Below are 12,751 nucleotides of genomic sequence, written 5' to 3' on the forward strand. Positions count from 1 at the left end.
AGTCAGAGAGCGTTTTATGGACTCTGAGATTCGAGTCGACTCCAGTGGAACGCGAGTCGACTCCCAGCGGTACACAAAGAAAAAGTCAGAGAGCGTTTTATGGACTCTGAGATTCGAGTCGACTCCCGCAGTACGCGAGTCGACTCCGAGACTGTGCGACCATCGACAGACAGAAGACCATGTTACTGCCTCTGAGATTCGAGTCGACTCCCAGACAGCTCGAGTCGACTCCAAGACAAGCTTCACGTCAAAAGGCAGAAGACCAACTTTCGGAAACTGAGAGCCGAGTCGACTCCAAGGAAGTTCGAGTCGACTCCAAGACTGGATGAGCCAAAAGACAGAGAATCGGGAGTTCGGGCTCTGAGATTCGAGTCGACTCCCAGGACAGTCGAGTCGACTCGAGTGGACAAAATTCAAATTTGGATCCACGGACTACAGAGGATGAGCCGACTCCAAAATTGCCAGGTCAGCGCCAGAAGTTGGCGAGTCGACTCCGGGTCAAGACGAGTCGACTCCCAGTCAAGACGGCAACTTTAATTCAAACTGGGAACAGTTGCCGAGTCGACTCCGGAAAAGCTCGAGTCGACTCCTGCTACAGCCGAGTCGACTCCTGATCGCGCGAGTCGACTCCAACCCACCAACGGTCACATTGTCAGGCTGCGCAGAGTGTGCAGAACGGCCAGAAAAAGCAGAGTAACGGCTAGTTTCCGTAGGGGTTGGCTTAAATAGCCACAGAAGACTGTAGCAAGGTAGAGAACACACATTCCACTCCTAGCATTCAAGTCTTCAAGCTCTCTAAGTGCTCTTCAACGAGAAAAAGGGAAGATCTGCATTTACTGCTCCACCAACATCTTCCCAGCATTCAAAGCTTCCTCCTCCTGCTTTCAAGTCGATCACTCTTTCAAGAGGAGACCGGAGTTCCAGAAGCCACACCTCTTCACCATCTTAAAAGCGTTTGAGGGCTTCTAACTCCTTTACGATTATATTGTTTTAAATCTGCTTTTTGAGAAGCTATCTTCTGTTTTCTTCTATCTCGTGTATTTACTTGATTCAATCGGGGAATTGAATCAAGGGGATTAAGGTTGGTTGGTGAGCCGTTTAAAACCAACGAGTGTAAGGGTTTGATTGTGAGCCCGGAAGAACAATCGGGGTTGGTTCTAGTCGGTGAGCCTGGGAAAACCGACCAAGTTCGTTGTGAGCTCGTAAAACAACAAGTTCGGTTGTGAGCTTGCAAAACAACCGGCTGTAATCCAAGGAGGTTATAGTGAAATTCCCAAGTGAGACTTGGGGAGTGGACGTAGGAGCAAGGGTTAGCTCCGAACCACTATAAAACTTTGTGTTTGTAGTGCATTGTCTCTCATCTTCTTCCCCACACATTACTCACAGCACTTAGCTTTAATTAAATAACTGGATATAGTATTTAGTTAATCATCCACAAAGTTTTAATTAGCTAAGTTAATTTAAAAACCCAATTCACCCCCCCCCCCCTCTTGGGTTGTCTATCTGGGCAACAAGTGGTATCAGAGCCAAAAACTCTTCCACTCAAGAGTTAAAAGATCAAAATGACAACCCCATTTGGATCTTCTCACATTGAGAGTCAGTCCACCCAAAGACCCCCTTTCTTCAATGGATCTGACTACTCATACTGGAAGGCTAGGATGAGAATATTCATCCAAGCCCAAGACTATGAGATGTGGTCCATTGTAGTAAATGGGCCATACATCCCATCCATATACGTAGATGGTGTTAAGGTACCTAAACTTGAAATGGACTGGGATGAACATGACATGAGGAAGGCACAATTAAACTCTAAAGCAATGAATGTCTTCTATTGTGCCTTAGACCGTAATGAATTCAATAGGGTCTCTACTTGCAATTCTGCAAAAGAGATTTGGGACAGACTTGAAGTGACCCATGAGGGCACGAATCAAGTGAAAGAGTCCAAAATAAATATTTTGGTTCATAAATATGAACTATTTAAAATGGACTCTAACGAAACAATTACATGCATGTTCACTAGGTTTACTGATATTGTCAATGGCCTAAAAAGCCTTGGCAAGAACTATACTAACAGTGAACTTGTCAGGAAAATCCTTCGGTGTCTACCAAGGTCGTGGGAAGCTAAAGTGACGGCAATCCAAGAAGCTAAAGACTTGAACAAGCTTCCACTTGAAGAACTCCTTGGATCCCTTATGACGCATGAGCTTACCATGAAACAACACAACGAGGAAGAGTCCTCTCATAAGAAAAAGGTAATAGCTTTAAAATCTACTTCTTCTAACAAGGACTTGTCTTGCAGCAGCAGCAGTGAAGAAGAAGAAGATGAGGAAGATGGTGGTGAGGCTCTTCTTGTGCGCAAGTTCAAGAAATTCATCAACCACAAGAAGTCCTATCATCAAAGGAGAGGCCCCTCAAATTCCTACCGCAAGGACAAAGGTAAGGAAAGGGAAAGTGAGGGGACCGGGTGCTATGAGTGCAAAAAGCCGGGACACATCCGAGCTGAGTGTCCCTTACTAAAGAAGAGCAGCAAGTACAAGAAGAAGAAGAAAGCCCTTGTCACCACCCTATCGGACTCCGACGCATCATCTTCATCATCGGATGAAGAACAAGAAGAGAAGGCCAATTTTTGTTTCATGGCCAACGAAAATGAGGTAACTTCCGATACGCACTATGATTTTTCATTTGATGAACTTTATGATGCATTTAATGAATTAATGGTAGAATATAAGGCTATAAATCTTAAGAATAAAGAACTGAAAATAACTAATCAATCATACCTACATAAATACGATAAATTAGTTAAGGATAAGGATTTAATCACCAAAGAAAATATAGAACTTAAAACAAGCAACCAACTTTTAACTCAAAAGACCAACACCTTAACTAAAGAAAATGAAAAACTAACTAAGGAATTTTCAGAACTTAAAAAATATAAACAAACCTTAGATAAGGATCTTACTAAAGAACTTAATGATCTAAAAGCCGAAAATCAGACACTAACTAAAGAACTTAACAAATACAAACCCTTAGTTGAAAGATTTACCTATAGTTCTGAAAAATTAAACATGATACTAAATAGTCAACGTGCAGTGTTTAATAAAGCTGGTTTAGGATATAAACCAAGGAATAAGCAAAAACTTCTTAGTAACTTCTTTGTTAAAGCTGGGAAAACAAAAACTAAGAAAATAACCTGCTTTTGTTGTGGTACAGTAGGCCATAAAGCAAATGTATGTAATTTTAGGAAAAGTAAAACTAAAAGAAAAATTAAAAGGGTATGGGTTCCAAAAGGAACCAACTTGACTAACCATGAAGGACCCAAGAAAACTTGGGTACCTAAGATGACATGATTTGCTTGTGTAGGAGTGTCTTGCAGCCAAGGTCAACAAAAATTGTTGGTATTTGGATAGTGGCTGCTCAAGGCACATGACGGGTGATAAAGACCAATTTTTCACCCTTGAAGCTAAGAAGGGAGGTGCTGTGACGTTTGGAGACAACAACCAAGGTCACATCATTGGTATTGGTAAAGTTCAAATCACCCCTTCTACTTTTATAGATAATGTTAGATATGTTGATGGTCTTAAGCATAACTTGTTAAGCATTAGTCAATTATGTGACAAAGGATATGATGTTATGTTTAAACCATCACTGTGCATTATAACAAATACTAATGATAATAGTTTAGTTTTTAAAGGGATGAGACGTGGAAATGTATATGTGGTAGATCTAGAAGACCTTACAAAACATAACTAATGTTTAGTTGTTAATGAAACTAAAGAAAATGATGCTAGTTGGTTATGGCACCGTAAGTTAGGTCATGCAAGCATGGACACAATAACTAAACTAGTTAAAAGAGACTCTGTGATAGGTTTGCCAAAATTAAAATTTGAAAAGAACAAAATATGTGAAGCATGTCAATTTGGCAAACAATCTACAAACTCTTTTAAATCCATAAAATGTGTCTATACTTCTAGGCCTCTAGAATTACTACACATGGACCTATTTGGTCCAACTAGAACAACAAGCCTAGGTGGAAATAAATATGGTCTAGTTATAGTAGATGATTACTCTAGGTACACATGGGTCATGTTTCTAGCACATAAGGATCAAGCATTTGCTATGTTTAAGAAGTTCCATAAGGAAGTAACAAATGCTAGAGAGTCCTCAGTTATAGCTATTAGAAGTGACCATGGTACCGAATTCGAAAATCAATTATTTGATGAATTTTGTAGTAAAAAGGGGATAACCCATAATTTCTCAGCACCTAGGACACCACAACAAAATGGAGTTGTGGAAAGGAAAAATAGAACCCTAGAGAAAATGGCTAGAACGATGTTATGTGAAAGTAACCTCCCTAAGTACTTTTGGGGAGAAGCCATTAATACTTCTTGCCATGTATTAAATAGAGTTCTATTAAGACCCATCATAAAGAAAACACCATATGAACTGTGGAAAAACAGAAAACCAAAGGTTAACTATTTTCATGTTTTCGGATGTAGGTGTTTTGTACATAATAATGGGAAAGATAATCTAGGGAAATTTGATCCAAAATCTGATGAAGGAATATTCCTAGGTTATTCTACAACTAGTAAAGCCTATAGAATCTTTAATAAAAGAACCCTAGTTATAGAAGAATCTATACATGTTGTTTTTGATGACTCTAGTGACATCTCATCTAGTAAGAAGGTTAATTTTGATGATGATATTGAAATACTTGAAGAAAAGATAGATGAGAGGGGATTACAAGATGATAATCAAAAGTTGATTGAAGGAGAATCATCAAACCAAGAGCCTATAGTGGATCATGGGCTAACTAAAGCTTGGAGGTATGCTCATGGGCATCCTAAGGAACTAATTCTAGATGATCCATCCCAACCCGTTACTAGAGCATCCCTTAGAAATTTGAATAACCATCTAGCTTTTGTTTCACACTTTGAGCCCAAACATATAGAAGAAGCCGAAAATGATGTAAATTGGATAAATGCAATGCAAGAAGAACTAAACCAATTTACTAGAAATAAAGTGTGGGATCTAGTAGAGAGACCTTCTGAATATCCAATTATAGGTACAAAATGGATATATAAAAATAAGCTAGATGAAAATGGAATTGTTATAAGGAATAAGGCTAGACTAGTAGCAAAGGGTTATAATCAAGAAGAAGGTATAGACTTTGATGAAACCTTTGCTCCCGTAGCTAGACTTGAGGCTATTAGACTATTATAAGCATATGCATGCTCTAAGGACTTCAAGCTATATCAAATGGATGTAAAAAGTGCTTTTCTAAATGGGTTTATTAATGAGGAGGTATATGTGGAACAACCTCCTGGTTTTGAAAATCATCAATACCCCAATCATGTGTATAAACTGAACAAAGCACTTTATGGTCTAAAACAAGCACCTAGAGCATGGTATGAGAGACTTAGTAAATTTCTATTAGAACATGGATTCTCTAGGGGAAATGTAGATACAACATTATTTCTGAAAAAGAAAAATAAGGATATGTTATTAGTACAGATTTATGTTGATGATATCATTTTCGGTGCTACTAACAATCGCCTCTGCGAGGAATTTGCTGATTTGATGCAGAGTGAGTTTGAGATGAGCATGATGGGAGAGCTGAACTACTTCCTCGGGCTTCAAATCAAACAATCTGAAGGAGGCATCTTCATCAATCAAGCCAAATATATCAAGGAGATGCTCAAGAAGTTCGATATGGAGGGAAACAAGTCAATCAGCACCCCCATGAGCTCATCATGTAAGTTAGACCAAGATGAATCAGGTAAATCTGTAGATCAAAAACTTTATAGAGGTATGATAGGTTCTTTACTGTATCTTACTGCAAGTAGGCCTGATATTATGTTTAGTGTGTGCATGTGTGCTAGATATCAGGCTAATCCTAAAGAATCACACCTAGCTGCAGTTAAGAGAATCTTTAAATACTTAATAGGAACTAAGAACATAGGGCTGTGGTACTCTAAAGAATCTAGCCTAAACTTAATAGGGTACACAGATTCAGACTTCGCTGGATGTAAGCTTGATAGAAAAAGTACCAGCGGGTCTTGTCAATTTCTAGGAGAAAACCTAATCTCATGGTTTAGCAAGAAACAAAACTCGGTTGCATTATCCACTGCAGAAGCTGAATATGTTGCAGCCGGGAGTTGTTGTGCTCAAATCTTGTGGATTAAACAACAATTAGAAGATTATGGCATTAAACAAGATAAAATCCTCATTAATTGTGATAATACAAGTGCCATAAACCTAACTAAAAATCCAATTCAACACTCAAGAACTAAACACATTGAGATAAGACATCACTTCATAAGAGATCATGTATTGAATGGTGATGTGACTCTCCAATTTGTTTGTACTGATGATCAATTAGCAGATATTTTCACAAAACCCCTAAGTGAAGAGAGGTTCAGTGTACTTAGGAGGGGATTAGGAGTGATTGACCCATCCTAGTGGGAGTTTCCACTAGATTAATTGATTTTGATGATTAAAATGAGGTTAAAATAGGTTTCTATTCAATGATCATCAAATCAGATCCCAACTAGGTGATTTTCCCTCATTTGGCACGGTTATAGCATGATTTTTAAGTGCGTGCCAAGGTTAGAGACGACTCGAGTAAGTTTCAGAGCCGGCTCCTAAGGGGGAGTCGACTCGCGCATTTGGGGGAGTCGACTCGCAAAGTTGGCAGCTGAGGGAGAGTCGACTCGCACATTGTCGGGAGTCGACTCGAAGTCTACAGGCGCATAAGGAAAGTCGACTCGCGCATTTTCTGGAGTCGACTCGAGGTCGAGTCGACTCGCGACTCAGGGGAGTCGACTCGCAGTCGGGATCCGACTTTTTAACCCTAGGTTTGTCGTTTCGCAAACACTTTTTCTCAAGCCACCACTGTTCACAAAGCCCTAGAGCCGACTCCTAGGTCATCCTCGATCGTCTCCAAGCCCTTTTCCCGTCGATTCTTCGCCGGACATTGAGTTTCCGTCTGTTCCTAGGTCTTTTCAGGTCAGTCCCGAGCTTCCTCTATCGATCCTTCTTCGTTCTCTAGGTTTTCATCTCGTTTAGGTCAAGATGCCTCGCAAGGGAGTTGTTAGAAAGAGGTCCCGTCCCGTGGCCGGTCCCGAGCGGCGCTCCAAGGCGCGGCACGATCCCGCGAGGCAACCTCCTTCGGATCGTTCCCCGCCTAGGGTGGTTCATGTTAGGCCGTTGGCCGGGAAGGCCGTCACCTCCGGGAGGTATGTCACTTTCGACTATCTCTCCCGGGAAGGATTCACCATAGGCGATAGGCTTAGAGCCCAGGGTCTAGAGTACTTCCTCACCTTGGACCTTCCCACCTATCCTGGCCTAGTTCAAGAGTTCTACAGTACCGTCCATCGGAGAGATGGAGGTATTGAGGGCACGGTATTAGGTGTCCCATTGCGTGTCACAGAGGACCTCATTGCCCATATCCTCCACCTTCCATTAGTAGGGGTGGCTCCTGCACATCCTGAGGATAGATTTGAGGCCCTTACGATCGTCTTAGGGCATCCACCTCAGTCTCCCCTAGATGAGGTATCTGCTAGCTCACTTCCTATTGAAGTGAGAATCCTTTTGAGCATTTTGTCCAGGTCCATCTTCCCTAAGACAGGGAGATTTGATTTTGTGAATGAGAGGGACCTAGCTATTATGTCTTACATTCTTCAGGACACCCCGGTCAACTTCCCCAAGCTCATTTATAGGTATATGTGTGAGCCCCTGGATAGACCTAGGCTCTCCCTCCCATACGGAATGATATTCACTCTTCTCTTTAGGCAGTACGAAATTTCCATTCCTGAGAAGGAACCCTCTCGTGCCTTGCGATGGACTGATCGCTTGGGTACGGGGACCATGCGCAGGATGGGATTTCGGAAGAGAGAAGGGATCTGGGTTAGGAAGTCCACTCTCACCGCTCAGACCACCAGACCATCACCCAGTCCTGAGCCAGATTCTGACTACCCAGAGTTTCCAGACCATCCAGACCTTCCATCCACTCCTCCTGCTCCTACCACCTCTGCCGGACCTTCCTCCTCAGCTCCACCATCTATGGAGGTCCGTATTGATCCAGAGCAGCTCCGGGAGCTGCGGTAGGAGATCGTCCGAGATTTGAGGGACGAGCTGCTCCGGGAGCTCCGAGGTTCCGTGCCAGCTCCCACTCCTGCACCCACTCCATCCTCAGCATTGGTCCCATCCTTGACAGCCGTGACAGACATGACGGCTGAAGTGCGGCAGGAGATCTACAACATTAGGACCCTGGTGCAGGCCCAGTTCCACAGCATGAGCGAGGTCACGAGCACCACGAGGAGGATGCGGGATGACATCCGCCGTGACATGCACACCACCACCGAGGGGGCCGAGCGCTTGTCGAATGTGCTCATCGACAAGCTGGATGCACTTCAGACCTCGGTGACTGGGCTTCAGACGTCGGTGACTGAGCTCTCCACTACACATAGCAGAGCCACCACGTCTATTATCACGCAGCTGGGCCATGTTACAGAGGCAGTCGCCCTCCTCATGGAGCAGAGCCGATTGAGAGGAGGAGTCACATCCTCGAGAGGAGGAGCTACATCCTCCAGAGGAGGAGATGTATCCTCGAGAGGGGGAGCTACATCCTCCAGAGGAGGAGATGTATCCTCGAGAGGGGGAGCTACATCCTCCAGAGGAGGAGATGTATCCTCGAGAGGGGGAGCCACATCCTCGAGGAGGTCATAGATGATTTTGAGTTGTGTTTTGTCTTCTTTTGTATTGTTCTTGCTTTACCTATTGTATGCTCAAATGTATTCACCTTCATATCAATACAATGAGTAGACATCTTATCTTCATTTCTGTGCCATTTGATGATTGACTGTGCCATTTGTGTCATTGATTGTGTGTGATTACCTCCTTTTTGGTATGATGACAAAAAGGGGGAGAAATGTGTAAGTATAAAATATGTAAAAGGGGAGAAATATTAAAAAATATGTAAAAGAAATCAATGGAAATAAATAAAACGATAAACTCTTAAAAACACACATAAATTTGTTCTAAGTGGATTCGGTACCTCGAGGCTCATTATCTCTCTTTTGGGGCTCCTAATGGAGTAATCTCCAGAATCTATTCAAGGGATATTCGGAGATTAGCTGAATCCTACTCAAGAACAAATTGACAGATTTTCCCTCTAAAGATAAAATTCAGTTCAAAAAAAACTTCAAAGCATGAAGAGGAAATTCAGAAAATCAAAACATAGTTGAATGCATATGTTGAGGGGGAGAATCTGAATTTTAATCAAGCTAAATCATTAATGTCATATAAGCCAAACAATTGATTGCAGAATATGAAGGCTTATATAATTCCAAATGAAAGGGGGAACTTTAACTCCCAAATTTAATGTTTCACTCCTTTCAAACTTGGATAAATTAAATTATCAGACATTTGAATTCATTTATGGAGTTTATTTCATTATTTACTGAGCAACTCATTTTACATATACTCAAAGTTTTGTCATCATCAAAAAGGGGGAGATTGTGGAGTGATTGATTAAAACCCTGTTTGATTTTGATGAGCTCAAAGCATTGGAGTATATCTTGTGATTACTAATGAATTCAATTGAGTGTTTTAGTGAAAATCCTGTCCAAGTGTCTCTAGACTTGGTTCATAGCATTTTGGATAAGTTAAGAAGTCTGCATGAACCAATGTCTGAGATACGAGTCGACTCCCGAGTATCACGAGTCGACTCCAAGCGTATCAAGGTCACTGGCACGAGCTCGAGTCGACTCCTGATCAGTACGAGTCGACTCCGACTGAAAACAGACAGAAGGACAGAAGAGCAGTTTTTCAGGTCTGAGATTCGAGTCGACTCCAGTGGAACGCGAGTCGACTCCCAGCGGTACACACAGAAAAAGTCAGAGAGCGTTTTATGGACTCTGAGATTCGAGTCGACTCCAGTGGAACGCGAGTCGACTCCCAGCGGTACACAAAGAAAAAGTCAGAGAGCGTTTTATGGACTCTGAGATTCGAGTCGACTCTCGCAGTACGCGAGTCGACTCCGAGACTGTGCGACCATCGACAGACAGAAGACCATGTTACTGCCTCTGAGATTCGAGTCGACTCCCAGACAGCTCGAGTCGACTCCAAGACAAGCTTCACGTCAAAAGGCAGAAGACCAACTTTCGGAAACTGAGAGCCGAGTCGACTCCAAGGAAGTTCGAGTCGACTCCAAGACTGGATGAGCCAAAAGACAGAGAATCGGGAGTTCGGGCTCTGAGATTCGAGTCGACTCCCAGGACAGTCGAGTCGACTCGAGTGGACAAAATTCAAATTTGGATCCACGGACTACAGAGGATGAGCCGACTCCAAAATTGCCAGGTCAGCGCCAGAAGTTGGCGAGTCGACTCCGGGTCAAGACGAGTCGACTCCCAGTCAAGACGGCAACTTTAATTCAAACTGGGAACAGTTGCCGAGTCGACTCCGGAAAAGCTCGAGTCGACTCCTGCTACAGCCGAGTCGACTCCTGATCGCGCGAGTCGACTCCAACCCACCAACGGTCACATTGTCAGGCTGCGCAGAGTGTGCAGAACGGCCAGAAAAAGCAGAGTAACGGCTAGTTTCCGTGGGGGTTGGCTTAAATAGCCACAGAAGACTGTAGCAAGGTAGAGAACACACATTCCACTCCTAGCATTCAAGTCTTCAAGCTCTCTAAGTGCTCTTCAACGAGAAAAAGGGAAGATCTGCATTTACTGCTCCACCAACATCTTTCCAGCATTCAAAGCTTCCTCCTCCTGCTTTCAAGTCGATCACTCTTTCAAGAGGAGACCGGAGTTCCAGAAGCCACACCTCTTCACCATCTTAAAAGCGTTTGAGGGCTTCTAACTCCTTTACGATTATATTGTTTTAAATCTGCTTTTTGAGAAGCTATCTTCTGTTTTCTTCTATCTCGTGTATTTACTTGATTCAATCGGGGGATTGAATCAAGGGGATTAAGGTTGGTTGGTGAGCCGTTTAAAACCAACGAGTGTAAGGGTTTGATTGTGAGCCCGGGAAAACAATCGGGGTTGGTTCTAGTCGGTGAGCCTGGGAAAACCGACCGAGTTCGTTGTGAGCTCGTAAAACAACAAGTTCGGTTGTGAGCTTGCAAAACAACCGGCTGTAATCCAAGGGGGTTATAGTGAAATTCCCAAGTGAGACTTGGGGAGTGGACGTAGGAGCAAGGGTTAGCTCCGAACCACTATAAAACTTTGTGTTTGTAGTGCATTGTCTCTCATCTTCTTCCCCACACATTACTCACAGCACTTAGCTTTAATTAAATAACTGGATATAGTATTTAGTTAATCATCCACAAAGTTTTAATTAGCTAAGTTAATTTAAAAACCCAATTCACCCCCCCCCCCTCTTGGGTTGTCTATCTGGGCAACAAAGGCTAAAGGTATTTGGCGGGGCTCACTATCAGTGGGTTTTAGGGATACTTAATAAGGTTGAGGTGATCGATCTGGTAGGGTGCCTAGACACAAAGGCTAAGGGTGAAAATGGGTCAGGTTAGACCTAGTCTGAGTGACCCCGACCCAACCCAGTTCCTTATTTGCGCCTAATTTTGGACCCAGACCCAACGCAATAGAAGATCGGGTCGGGTCGGGTCCACGACTATAAATTTTGATCCAACAGTCTCAACCCAAAAAATTTGGGTTCATTTTAGGTCGAGTCCAGACCCCCTTCACCTTTACAAAATAATTACAAAGCAAATTTCAGTATTCATGCACAATGCATTATAAAAAATTGTGTATAATTAACAAATCTGAACCCCACCGAAATCTGAACGAACAAGCCAGAGAAAACTTTCAAATGGGTTGCAAATTTATGGGATTCTCTATCTTGTGGTGCTTGCATGGTAAGCCTAGAGAAAACTTTCAAATGGGTTGCAAAATTATTTTGCATTGCAGTGTTGAGATACATCTCTGACTCAGCAAATTGTTTATTGACACCAAGTTCAGGCATTGCTTAACTTCACTGTTAAAATAATTTTCAATATTTGTAGAAATATCTTGTGTCCCAACCACATGTTCCTCTTTGGCTACTGGAAATGAAGTTTTGGGTGCATTATAAATGACAGTAATTCTAAAACAATGACTCATTATATCATCGCATATATAGGTATTTTAAGAGACAAAGGCATGAAGGATACCAACGCTCAAGGTGCAAATGTTAATGATGTTTTGGATATTGCCCACACTATTTAAAATGCCATTTCAAACTGGCCACTCTTGGAATGGATTCTCCCAATTGATTTGCAAAAACTGAGCTCTTGATTGTTATTGTTGAGCTTATTCTTTTTCCCAAATATAACACCAATATCTACATAGTCTTAGGAGAATCAGAAGAAAAAGAGTCAACATCTCCCACAATATCCATGAAAATGAAGTGTGCACACATGGTGAGAGAGAGAGAACATACCAAAGGCTATAGAACTCTAAGTATGCCTAGCCCCCAGCAGCCTCCATTTTCTGAAAGTAACAAGAAAAATTGCCCAAAATTGTAAGAAAAGTCAAAAGGGTCGGGTCATAGAGTAAGAAATCTAAAATTGTTCCAAAAATCAAATGGGTCGGGTTGGATCAGAATTCAGTAAACCCAGATCCGATTTGAAAAATGGAATGGATATAATTTTAGAATCCGACTCGATCCCATGGGTCCTTTAAATTGGGTCGGATTGGGTCTAAGTGGGTTAGGCCGGGTTGATTCACAGGTCAACGCGACCCATTTGCACCTT

General features: G+C 42.4%; 1 pseudogene; it reads left to right on the top strand.

Annotated features, from left to right (window-relative positions):
• The first annotated feature begins 1,607 nt into the window (after positions 1 to 1,607).
• On the top strand, positions 1,608 to 6,411 carry LOC120111985 (annotated as a pseudogene).
• Positions 6,412 to 12,751: the final 6,340 nt, after the last annotated feature.

This window comes from Phoenix dactylifera, chromosome 9 (genome assembly GCF_009389715.1).
Source record: "Phoenix dactylifera cultivar Barhee BC4 chromosome 9, palm_55x_up_171113_PBpolish2nd_filt_p, whole genome shotgun sequence".
NCBI lineage: Eukaryota > Viridiplantae > Streptophyta > Magnoliopsida > Arecales > Arecaceae > Phoenix > Phoenix dactylifera.